Source organism: Anomaloglossus baeobatrachus, chromosome 2 (genome assembly GCF_048569485.1).
Source record: "Anomaloglossus baeobatrachus isolate aAnoBae1 chromosome 2, aAnoBae1.hap1, whole genome shotgun sequence".
Classification (NCBI taxonomy): domain Eukaryota; kingdom Metazoa; phylum Chordata; class Amphibia; order Anura; family Aromobatidae; genus Anomaloglossus; species Anomaloglossus baeobatrachus.
The window spans coordinates 342,341,659-342,354,382 of NC_134354.1; the positions used below are offsets into that span (position 1 = coordinate 342,341,659).

Sequence of the window (12,724 nt, forward strand, 5' to 3'; positions counted from 1 at the left end):
TAGGGTCCCCCCCAAATTGGATCACCAGCCAAGGTAAAGCGGACAGCTGTGGTCTGGTATTCTCAGGGTGGGAAGGTCCATAGTTATTGGGCCTTCACAGCCTAAAAATAGCAGGCCGCAGGCACCCCAGACGTGGCGCATCCACTAGATGCGCCAATCCTGGCGCTTCACCCCAGCTCATCCCGTGCCCTGGTGCAGTGGCAAACGGGGTAATAAATTGGGTTGATACTAGCTGTAAAGTCACCTGAGATCAAGCCCAGCAGTTTGTGATGTCATGGCGTCTATTAGATACCCAACATCATAAACTGTCAGTACTAACAAAAACAAAAAATCGACAAAAGAAATTTATTTGAAAAAACAGTCCCCAAAACATTTCCTCTTTCACCAATTTATTGTAAGAAAAAAAATAAAGGGGTCCCACGACGACTCTGGACCGTCTAGAATATGGGGGGGAGACACTCAGGGAACGTATCCCCCATTTTCTAGGAGTGCGGACCCTTCATGTGAGGAGTGTGGGTGCAATGAATCTGCACTCACTCTCCCCGGGTCCACAGCAGCAGAGTCCATGTCGTAATGGTTGCTACCAAAGCTGCAATGCCCTGCTCATGAGGTAAGGGCATGCCTAATCAGGAGAACTACTGTAGAGGAAGCTCTGCTCACTGGTATATAGGTGCTCAGAGGTAATAATAGATAAAATTAGTGAGTAACCTCGGCACTCTATATCTCCCAGACTAAGTCAGTAAGTCCCAATGGATAGTAATGCAAAATAACTCTTTATTGGTCCGTATTAAGAAAAAATTTTTTTCATAAGCATATATGTTTTTGTCCAAAACAAGTTACAAATGACGTTTCGGCCTGAGCCTTCGTCAGATTGGACTTATCTGCATGTAATCATGAAAAATGACAATAATCAGTATCACATAAGAGTGAGAGAACAATAACATAAACTCGAACAATGTAGAGGTACAATTGGGATGCAGCAAAAAAATTGCAACACAGCAAGAAATGAAACACATGATACAAATGTCATAATACAGTACAAGGACAATATAGTAATGACAAATATGGGGTCAGAGTAGGCTTAGACAGCTCTGGTACGAAAGAGATGTCAATCATAAAGTAACATGTGCAGTAGGTGTAGAGCTACAGTATGCATGGCAGAGCTAATGGGTAGACTGACCATAGAAAAAGAACGGAGAAAAAGTGGAGAAAAAGTGGAGAAAAAGTGGAGCATAAGAGGAGAAAAAGTGGACAAAAAGTGGAGAAAAAAGTGGAGAAAAAAGTGGAGAAAAAGTGGAGAAAAAGTGGAGAAAAAGTGGAGAAAAAGTGGAGAAAAAGTGGAGCATAAGAGGAGAAAAAGTGGAGAAAAAGTGGAGAAAAAAGTGGAGAAAAAAGTGGAGAAAAAGTGTAGAAAAAGTGGAGCATAAGAGGAGAAAAAGTGGAGAAAAAAGTGGAGAAAAAGTGGAGAAAAAGTGGAGAAAAAGTGGAGCATAAGAGGAGAAAAAGTGGAGAAAAAGTGGAGAAAAAGTGGAGAAAAAGTGGAGAAAAAGTGGAGCATAAGAGGAGAAAAAGTGGAGATTAAGAGGAGAAAAAGTAGAGAAAAAGTGGAGCATAAGAGGAGAAAAAGTGGAGCATAAGAGGAGAAAAAGTGGAGAAAAAAGTGGAGAAAAACTGGAGAAAAAGTGGAGAAAAAAGTGGAGAAAAAGTGGAGAAAAAGTGGAGAAAAAGTGGAGCATAAGAGGAGAAAAAGTGGAGAAAAAGTGGAGAAAAAAGTGGAGAAAAAAGTGGAGAAAAAGTGGAGAAAAAGTGGAGCATAAGAGGAGAAAAAGTGGAGAAAAAAGTGGAGAAAAAGTGGAGAAAAAGTGAAGAAAAAGTGGAGAAAAAGTGGAGCATAAGAGGAGAAAAAGTGGAGATTAAGAGGAGAAAAAGTGGAGAAAAAGTGGAGCATAAGAGGAGAAAAAGTGGAGCATAAGAGGAGAAAAAGTGGAGAAAAAGTGGAGAAAAAAGTGGAGAAAAAGTGGAGCATAAGAGGAGAAAAAGTGGAGAAAAAGTGGAGAAAAAGTGGAGAAAAAGTGGAGCATAAGAGGAGAAAAAGTGGAGATTAAGAGGAGAAAAAGTAGAGAAAAAGTGGAGCATAAGAGGAGAAAAAGTGGAGCATAAGAGGAGAAAAAGTGGAGAAAAAAGTGGAGAAAAACTGGAGAAAAAGTGGAGAAAAAGTGGAGCATAAGAGGAGAAAAAGTGGAGAAAAAGTGGAGAAAAAAGTGGAGAAAAAAGTGGAGAAAAAGTGGAGAAAAAGTGGAGCATAAGAGGAGAAAAAGTGGAGAAAAGGTGGAGCATAAGAGGAGAAAAAGTGGAGAAAAAGTGGAGAAAAAGTGGAGAAAAAGTGGAGAAAAAGTGGAGCATAAGAGGAGAAAAAGTGGAGAAAAAAGTGGAGAAAAAGTGGAGCATAAGAGGAGAAAAAGTGGAGAAAAAAGTGGAGAAAAAGTGGAGCATAAGAGGAGAAAAAGTGGAGAAAAAGTGGAGCATAAGAGGAGAAAAAGTGGACAAAAAGTGGAGAAAAAAGTGGAGAAAAAAGTGGAGAAAAAGTGGAGAAAAAGTGGAGAAAAAGTGGAGAAAAAGTGGAGAAAAAGTGGAGAAAAAGTGGAGCATAAGAGGAGAAAAAGTGGAGAAAAAGTGGAGAAAAAAGTGGAGAAAAAAGTGGAGAAAAAGTGTAGAAAAAGTGGAGCATAAGAGGAGAAAAAGTGGAGAAAAAAGTGGAGAAAAAGTGGAGAAAAAGTGGAGAAAAAGTGGAGCATAAGAGGAGAAAAAGTGGAGAAAAAGTGGAGAAAAAGTGGAGAAAAAGTGGAGAAAAAGTGGAGCATAAGAGGAGAAAAAGTGGAGATTAAGAGGAGAAAAAGTAGAGAAAAAGTGGAGCATAAGAGGAGAAAAAGTGGAGCATAAGAGGAGAAAAAGTGGAGAAAAAAGTGGAGAAAAACTGGAGAAAAAGTGGAGAAAAAAGTGGAGAAAAAGTGGAGAAAAAGTGGAGAAAAAGTGGAGCATAAGAGGAGAAAAAGTGGAGAAAAAGTGGAGAAAAAAGTGGAGAAAAAAGTGGAGAAAAAGTGGAGAAAAAGTGGAGAAAAAGTGGAGCATAAGAGGAGAAAAAGTGGAGAAAAAAGTGGAGAAAAAGTGGAGAAAAAGTGAAGAAAAAGTGGAGAAAAAGTGGAGCATAAGAGGAGAAAAAGTGGAGATTAAGAGGAGAAAAAGTGGAGAAAAAGTGGAGCATAAGAGGAGAAAAAGTGGAGCATAAGAGGAGAAAAAGTGGAGAAAAAGTGGAGAAAAAAGTGGAGAAAAAGTGGAGCATAAGAGGAGAAAAAGTGGAGAAAAAGTGGAGAAAAAGTGGAGAAAAAGTGGAGCATAAGAGGAGAAAAAGTGGAGATTAAGAGGAGAAAAAGTAGAGAAAAAGTGGAGCATAAGAGGAGAAAAAGTGGAGCATAAGAGGAGAAAAAGTGGAGAAAAAAGTGGAGAAAAACTGGAGAAAAAGTGGAGAAAAAGTGGAGAAAAAGTGGAGCATAAGAGGAGAAAAAGTGGAGAAAAAGTGGAGAAAAAAGTGGAGAAAAAAGTGGAGATAAAGTGGAGAAAAAGTGGAGCATAAGAAGAGAAAAAGTGGAGAAAAGGTGGAGCATAAGAGGAGAAAAAGTGGAGAAAAAGTGGAGAAAAAGTGGAGAAAAAGTGGAGAAAAAGTGGAGCATAAGAGGAGAAAAAGTGGAGAAAAAAGTGGAGAAAAAGTGGAGCATAAGAGGAGAAAAAGTGGAGAAAAAAGTGGAGAAAAAGTGGAGCATAAGAGGAGAAAAAGTGGAGAAAAAGTGGAGAAAAAGTGGAGAAAAAGTGGAGCATAAGAGGAGAAAAAGTGGAGAAAAAAGTGGAGAAAAAGTGGAGCATAAGAGGAGAAAAAGTGGAGAAAAAAGTGGAGAAAAAGTGGAGCATAAGAGGAGAAAAAGTGGAGCATAAGAGGAGAAAAAGTGGAGAAAAAGTGGAGAAAAAGTGGAGAAAAAGTGGAGAAAAAGTGGAGAAAAAGTGGAGATTAAGAGGAGAAAAAGTGGAGAAAAAGTGGAGCATAAGAGGAGAAAAAGTGGAGAAAAAGTGGAGCATAAGAGGAGAAAAAGTGGAGAAAAAGTGGAGCATAAGAGGAGAAAAAGTGGAGAAAAAAGTGGAGAAAAAGTGGAGAAAAAGTGGAGCATAAGAGGAGAAAAAGTGGAGAAAAAGTGGAGAAAAAGTGGAGAATAAGAGGAGAAAAAGTGGAGAAAAAGTGGAGAAGAAGAGGAGAAAAAGTGGAGAATAAGTGGAGAAAAAAATGGAGAAAAAGTGGAGAAAAAGTGGAGAAAAAGTGGGGAAAAAAATGGAGAAAAAGTGGAACACCCTTTGGTACCTTTCATGAGGCACTAAGGGGTGCTTAGCTTTGTATTTAGCCAAAAAAATGAAAAAAAAATGACGTAGGGTTCCCCCTAGTTTTGTAGCCAGCTAGGGTAAAGCAGACGGCTGCAGCCTCCAGACCACAGCTGGCAACCTCACCTTGGCTGGTAATCCAAAACTGAGGGCACCCCACGCTGTTATTTTAAATTAAATAAATAATTAAAAAAAAAAACACGTAGGGGTCCCCCAAAATTGGATCACCAGCCAAGGTAAAGCAGACAGCTGGGGCCTGATATTCTCAGACTAGGGAGGTCCATGGTTATTGGAATCTCCCCAGCCTAAAAATAGCAGGCCGCAGCCGCCCCAGAAGTGGCGCATCCATTAGATGCGCCAATCCTGGTGCTTCGCCCCAGCTCATCCCGCGCCCTGGAGCGGTGGCAAACGGGGTAATATATGGGGTTAATACCAGATGTGTAATGTCACCTGGCATCAAGCCCTGGGGTTGGTGAGGTCAGGCGTCTATCAGATACCCGTCATCACCAACCCAGTCAGTAATAAAAAAAAATAGACGACAAACACATTTTTATTTGAAAAAACACTCCCCAAAACATTCCCTCTTTAACCAATTTATTAGATTGAAAAACAAATCCAGGTCTGCTGTAATCCAAGGGGTTGCCATGACGATCCACACTGTCCCAGTCAATGAAGAGCAGGATGTTCCCCATTGGCTGGGAGAGCAGTGCAGTGACCTGAGCTAACATCAATGGGTCAGCCCAGGTCACTGCAGGGGATGACAAGTGCTGCTGTCAGCGAGGTACATTACCTGCGCTGATCTCCAGCACACTGACAGCCCCTGTCACTGAGGTCAATGACCGGCGCCTTCACAGCAAGTATCGCGAGAGGTCCGTGACGTCACCGCTAGTCAGTCTCGGGTCGGAAGCGAGAGGTGATGTGACAAGCGGCGGCCATGGAGGACAGTGACAGCGCTGAGGTCGGGATGGCGGGACTTCATCACCGCAGGTAAGCCGAGCGGGACCGTGTGTGTGTGTGTGTGTGTGTGTGTGTGTGTGTGTGTATGTATGTGTACATGCCGCAGGCAGGAGGGGGCGGAGTGAGCTTGAGCTGAGCGGGAAAGTGTGGGCTTCCTGCACGTAACTAAGATAAACATCGGGTTACTAACCAAAGCGCTTTGCTTGGATACCCGATGTTTATCTTGGTTACCAGCTTGTGGCAGGCTGCCAGCGATGGCTCCTGCACACTGTAGCTGTAAAAAGCCCTGCTTTTTTCTGCTAGAACCGTTCTCGAACATATCTAGAACTATCGAGCTTTTAGCAAAAAGCTCGAGTTCTAGTTCGATCTCGAACAGCCCAAAAATCACTCGAACCTAGAACTGGAGAACCACGAACCACGAACCGCGCTCAACTCTAGTCATCACGTCTGCTTAACACGCAGAAGGTCCTGGGTTTAAGCCCCAGTAAAAACCAGTCTGTTCTGGGTGTTGAAATAATACCCTATCCAACTGCAATACATGAAGTTCTTGGCTTTGTTGCCGAATGACGGGATGTTTTAGCTTCCATAACCAACAGAACTACGAATTTTTTTTTTTCCTGGCAGTCAAATTTCGTCTCTAATTGCCTTTACTTTGCAGGAATCACCGGTTTTAAAGTGTGGTGGTCATCAAGTTTTCTTCATATGCAGAACGTTCTAGGTTCAATACCCAGTGAAACCAATCTGTTTTCGCTGTTGAAGTAATTTGCTATCAACCTGTAATATATAAAATTCTTGGTTTCGTTGCCAAATGACAATACATTTTGGCTTCCATCACAAAGAGAACTACTATTTTGGGTTTCTTTTTTATTGTCCATTTTAGCAGAAAACATAATCCCATATTATAAAAATCCTGTTTGTTTAAAAATATATAGTTCCCATAAATACAAAATCAAACGACTAAACTGTGTAGAAAAAAGTAACACATTCAATCTAAACTTCAATTTAAGCAATATCCCTTTGTAGGAATAAAACTGGTAAAATATGTAATAAAAATTGTAAATGTTTCATTACCAAAAATACTTTCCTTCAGCAATAAAAAGGCCCTGTCAGTCACAATTCTGCTCTGCTAGCCAATACACAGTAACTTTTCATCAGGATTCATAGTGTAGTGGTCATCACGTCTGCTTAAAACGCAGAAGGTCCTGGGTTTAATCCCCAGTAAAACCAGTCTGTTCTTGGTGTTCAAATAATACCCTATCCAACTGCAATAGATGAAGTTCTTAGCTTTGTTGCCGAATGACGGGATGTTTTAGCTTCCATAACCAACAGAACTACGAATTTTTTTTTTTTCCTGGCAGTCAAATTTCGTCTCTAAATGCCATTACTTTGCAGGAATCACAGGTTTTAAAGTGTGGTGGTCATCAAGTCTGCTTCAAATGCAGAACGTTCTGGGTTCAATACCCAGTGAAACCAATCTGTTTTCGGTGTTGAAGTAATTTCCTATTAACCTGTAAAGTATGAAATTCTTGGTTTCGTTGCCAAATGACAATACATTTTGGCTTCTATCACAAGGAGAACTACGATTTTGGGTTTCTTTTTTATTGAACATTTTAGCAGAAAACATAATCCCATATTATAAAAATCCTGTTTGTTTCAAAATTTATAGTTCCCATAAATACAAAAGCAAACGATTAAACTGTGTAGAAAAAAGTAACACATTCAATGTAAACTTCAATTTAAGCAATATCCCTTTGTAGGAATAAAACTGGTAAAATAAGTAATAAAAATTGTAAATGTTTTATTACCAAAAACACTTTTCTTCAGCAATAAAAAGGCCCCATCAGTTACAATTCTGCTCTGCTTGCCAATACACAGTAACTTTCCAGAAGGTTTCATAGTGTAGTAGTCATCACGTCTGCTTAACACTGGTTCAATCCCCAGTAAAAGCAATCTGTTCTTGGTGTTGAAATAATACCCTATCAAACTACAATATATGAAGTTCTTGGCTTTGTTGCCGAATGATGGGATGTTTTGGCTTCCATCACCAACAGAACTAATAATTTTTTTCCCCTGGCGGTCAAAACTCGTTTTCAATTGCCATTGCTTTGCAGGATTTCACAGGTTTCATAGTGTAGTGGTCATCCCATCTGCTTCACACGCAGAAGGTCCTGGGTTCAATCCCCAGTGAAACCAATCCGTTTTCGCTGTTGAAGTAATTTGCTATCAACCTGTAATATATAAAATTCTTGGTTTCGTTGACAAATGACAATACATTTTGGCTTCCATCACAAAGAGAACTACTATTTTGGGTTTCTTTTTATTGTCCATTTTAGCAGAAAACATAATCCCATATTATAAAAATCCTGTTTGTTTAAAAATATATAGTTCCCATAAATACAAAAGCAAACGACTAAACTGTGTAGAAAAAAGTAACACATTCAATGTAAACTTCAATTTAAGCAATATCCCTTTGTAGGAATAAAACTGGTAAAATATGTAATAAAAATTGTAAATGTTTCATTACCAAAAACACTTTTCTTCAGCAATAAAAAGGCCCCGTCAGTCACAATTCTGCTCTGCTAGCCAATACACAGAAACTTTTCATCAGGTTTCATAGTGTAGTGGTCATCACGTCTGCTTAACACGTAGAAGGTCCTGGGTTCAATCCCCAGTGAAACCAGTCTCTTCTTGGTGTTGAAATAATACCCTATCCAACTACAATTTATGAATTTCTTGGCTTTGTTGCCGAATAACAGGATGTTTTGTCTTCTATCACCAACAGAACTTTGAATTTTTTTTTTTTTCCCTGGCGGTCAAAACTCGTCTCCAATTGCCATTGCTTTGCAGGATTTCACAGGTTTCATAGTGTAGTGGTTATCACGTCTGCTTAACACGCAGAAGGTCCTAGGTTCAATCCCCAGTGAAACCAGTCTCTTCTTGGTGTTGAAATAATACCCTATCCAACTGCAATACATGAATTTCTTGGCTTTGTTGCCGAATGACGGGATGTTTTAGCTTCCATAACCAACGGAACTACGAATTTTTTTTTTTTCCTGGCAGTCAAATTTCGTCTCTAATTGCCATTACTTTGCAGGAATCACAGGTTTTAAAGTGTGGCGGTCATCAAGTCTGCTTCATATGCAGAACGTTCTGGGTTCAATACCCAGTGAAACCAATATGTTTTCGGTGTTGAAGTAATTTCCTATCAACCTGTAAAGTATGAAATTCTTGGTTTCGGTGCCAAATGACAATACATTTTGGCTTCTATCACAAGGAGAACTACGATTTTGGGTTTCTTTTTTATTGAACATTTTAGCAGAAAACATAATCCCATATTATAAAAAAACCTGTTTGTTTTAAAATATATAGTTCTTATAAATACAAAAGCAAACGACTAAACTATGTAGAAAAAAGTAACACATTCAATGTAAACTTCAATTTAAGCAATATCCCTTTGTAGGAATAAAACTCGTAAAATATGTAATAAAAATTGGAAATGTTTCATTACCAAAAATACTTTCCTTCAGCAATAAAAAGGCCCTGTCAGTCACAATTCTGCTCTGCTAGCCAATAAACAGTAACTTTTCATTAGGATTCATAGTGTAGTGGTCATCATGTCTGCTAATCACGTAGAAGGTCCTGGGTTTAATCCCCAGTAAAACCTGTCTGTTCTTGGTGTTGAAATAATACCCTATCAAACTACAATATATGAAGTTCTTGACTTTGTTGCAGAATGATGGGATGTTTTGGCTTCCATCACCAACAGAACTAAGATTTTTTTTTTTTTTTCCTGGCGGTCACAACTCGTCTCCAATTGCCATTGCTTTGCAGGATTTCACAGGTTTCATAGTGTAGTGGTCATCACGTCTGCTTAACACGCAGAAGGTCCTGGGTTCAATCCCCAGTGAAACCAGTCTCTTCTTGGTGTTGAAATAATACCCTATCCAACTGCAATACATGAAGTTCTTGGCTTTTTTGCCGAATGACGGGATGTTTTAGCTTCCATAACCAACACAACTACGAATTTTTTTTTTTCCTGGCAGTCAAATTTCGTCTCTAATTGCCATTACTTTGCAGGAATCACAGGTTTTAAAGTGTGGTGGTCATCAAGTCTGCTTTATATGCAGAACGTTCTGGGTTCAATACCCAGTGAAACCAATCTGTTTTCGGTGTTGAAGTAATTTCCTATCAACCTGTAAAGTATGAAATTCTTGGTTTCGTTGCCAAATGACAACACATTTTGGCTTCTATCACAAGGAGAACTACGATTTTGCGTTTCTTTTTTATTGAACATTTTAGCAGAAAACATAATCCCATATTATAACAATCCTGTTTGTTTCAAAATTTATAGTTCCCATAAATACAAAAGCAAACGATTAAACTGTGTAGAAAAAAGTAACACATTCAATGTAAACTTCAATTTAAGCAATATCCCTTTGTAGGAATAAAACTGGTAAAATATGTAATAAAAATTGTAAATGTTTCATTACCAAAAACACTTTTCTTCATCAATAAAAAGGCACCATCAGTTACAATTCTGCTCTGCTTGCCAATACACAGTAACTTTCCAGAAGGTTTCATAGTGTAGTAGTCATCACATCTGCTTAACACTGGTTCAATCCCCAGTAAAAGCAATCTGTTCTTGGTGTTGAAATAATACCCTATCAAACTACAATATATGGAGTTCTTGGCTTTGTTGCCGAATGATGGGATGTTTTGGCTTCCATCACCAACAGAACTAATAATTTTTTTCCCCTGGCGGTCAAAACTCGTTTTCAATTGCCATTGCTTTGCAGGATTTCACAGGTTTCAAAGTGTAGTGGTCATCACGTCTGCTTCACACGCAGAAGGTCCTGGGTTCAATCTTTTTTATTGAACATTTTAGCAGAAAACATAATCCCATATTATAACAATCCTGTTTGTTTCAAAATTTATAGTTCCCATAAATACAAAAGCAAACGATTAAACTGTGTAGAAAAAAGTAACACATTCAATGTAATCTTCAATTTAAGCAATATCCCTTTGTAGGAATAAAACTGGTAAAATATGTAATAAAAATTGTAAATGTTTCATTACCAAAAACACTTTTCTTCAGCAATAAAAAGGCCCCGTCAGTTACAATTCTGCTCTGCTTGCCAGTACATAGTAACTTTCCAGAAGGTTTCATAGTGTAGTAGTCATCACGTGTGCTTAACACTGGTTCAATCCCCAGTAAAAGCAATCTGTTCTCGGTGTTGAAATAATACCCTATCAAACTACAATATATGAAGTTCTTGGCTTTGTTGTCGAATGATGGGATGTTTTGGCTTCCATCACCAACAGAACTAATATTTTTTTTCCCCTGGCGGTCAAAACTCGTTTTCAATTGCCATTGCTTTGCAGGATGTCACAGGTTTCATAGTGTAGTGGTCCTCACGTCTGCTTCACACGCAGAAGGTCCTGGGTTCAATCCCCAGTGAAACCAATCTGTTTTCGCTGTTGAAGTAATTTGCAATCAACAGGATTTCACAGGTTTTATAGTGTAGTGGTCATCACGTCTGCTCAACACGCAGAAGGTCCTGGGTTTAATCCCCAGTAAAAACCAGTCTGTTCTTGGTGTTGAAATAATACCCTATCCAACTGCAATACATGAAGTTCTTGGCTTTGTTGCCGAATGACGGGATGTTTTAGCTTCCATAACCAACAGAACTACGAATTTTTTTTTTTCCTGGCAGTCAAATTTCGTCTCTAATTGCCATTACTTTGCAGGAATCACAGGTTTTAAAGTGTGGTGGTCATCAAGTCTGCTTCATATGCAGAACGTTCTGGGTTCAATACCCAGTGAAACCAATCTGTTTTCGGTGTTGAAGTAATTTTCTATCAACCTGTAAAGTATGAAATTTTTGGTTTCGTTGCCAAATGACAATACATTTTGGCTTCTATCACAAGGAGAACTACGATTTTGGGTTTCTTTTTTATTGAACATTTTAGCAGAAAACATAATCCCATATTATAACAATCCTGTTTGTTTCAAAATTTATAGTTCCCATAAATACAAAAGCAAACGATTAAACTGTGTAGAAAAAAGTAACACATTCAATGTAAACTTCAATTTAAGCAATATCCCTTTGTAGGAATAAAACTGGTAAAATATGTAATAAAAATTGTAAATGTTTCACTACCAAAAATACTTTCCTTCAGCAATAAAAAGGCCCCGTCAGTCACAATTCTGCTCTGCTAGCCAATACACAGTAACTTTTCATTAAGATTCATAGTGTAGTGGTCATCACGTCTGCTTAACACGCAGAAAGTCCTGGGTTTAATCCCCAGTAAAACCAGTCTGTTCTTGGTGTTGAAATTATACCTTATCCAACTACAAAACATGAAGTTCTTGGCTTTGTTGCCGAATGACGGGATGTTTTAGCTTCCATAACCAACAGAACTACGAATTTTTTTTTTTCCTGGCAGTCAAAACTCGTCTCTAATTGCCATTACTTTGCAGGATTTCACAGGTTTTAAAGTGTGGTGGTCATCAAGTCTGCTTCATATGCAGAACGTTCTGGATTCAATACCCAGTTAAACCAATCTGTTTTCGGTGTTGAAGTAATTTCCTATCAACCTGTAAAGTATGACATTCTTGGTTTCGTTGTCAAATGACAATACATTTTGGCTTCTATCACAAGGAGAACTACGATTTTGGGTTTCTTTTTTATTGAACATTTTAGCAGAAAACATAATCCCATATTATAAAAAAACCTGTTTGTTTTAAAATATATAGTTCCCATAAATACAAAAGCAAACGACTAAACTATGTAGAAAAAAGTAACACATTCAATGTAAACTTCAATTTAAGCAATATCCCTTTGTAGGAATAAAACTCGTAAAATATGTAATAAAATTGGAAATGTTTCATTACCAAAAATACTTTCCTTCAGCAATAAAAAGGCCCTGTCAGTCACAATTCTGCTCTGCTTGCCAATACACAGTAACTTTTCATCAGGATTCATAGTGTAGTGGTCATCATGTCTGCTTAACACGTAGAAGGTCCTGGGTTTAATCCCCAGTAAAACCAGTCTGTTCTTGGTGTTGAAATAATACCCTATCAAACTACAATATATGAAGTTCTTGGCTTTGTTGCAGAATGATGGGATGTTTTGGCTTCCATCACCAACAGAACTAAGAATTTTTTTTTTTTTCCCTGGCGGTCAAAACTCGTCTCCAATTGCCATTACTTTGCAGGAATCACAGGTTTTAAAGTGTGGTGGTCATCAAGTCTGCTTCATATGCAGAACGTTCTGGGTTCAATACCCAGTGAAACCAATCTGTTTTCGGTGTTGAAGTAATTTCCTATCAACAGGATTTCACA

At 38.5% G+C, this 12,724-nt stretch overlaps 3 non-coding genes across 3 annotated transcripts; all 3 read left to right on the forward strand.

The window, feature by feature from the left end:
* Positions 1-6,533: 6,533 nt before the first annotated feature.
* Positions 6,534-6,606, forward strand: TRNAF-AAA (transfer RNA phenylalanine (anticodon AAA)). Its single transcript has one exon. It is a non-coding gene; the product is annotated as a tRNA-Phe (tRNA).
* Positions 6,607-7,986: 1,380 nt separating this feature from the next.
* Positions 7,987-8,059, forward strand: TRNAV-AAC (transfer RNA valine (anticodon AAC)). The gene has a single exon. It is a non-coding gene; the product is annotated as a tRNA-Val (tRNA).
* A 1,160-nt stretch (positions 8,060-9,219) lies between these two features.
* TRNAV-AAC (transfer RNA valine (anticodon AAC)) lies at positions 9,220-9,292 on the forward strand. Its single transcript has one exon. It is a non-coding gene; the product is annotated as a tRNA-Val (tRNA).
* Positions 9,293-12,724: the final 3,432 nt, after the last annotated feature.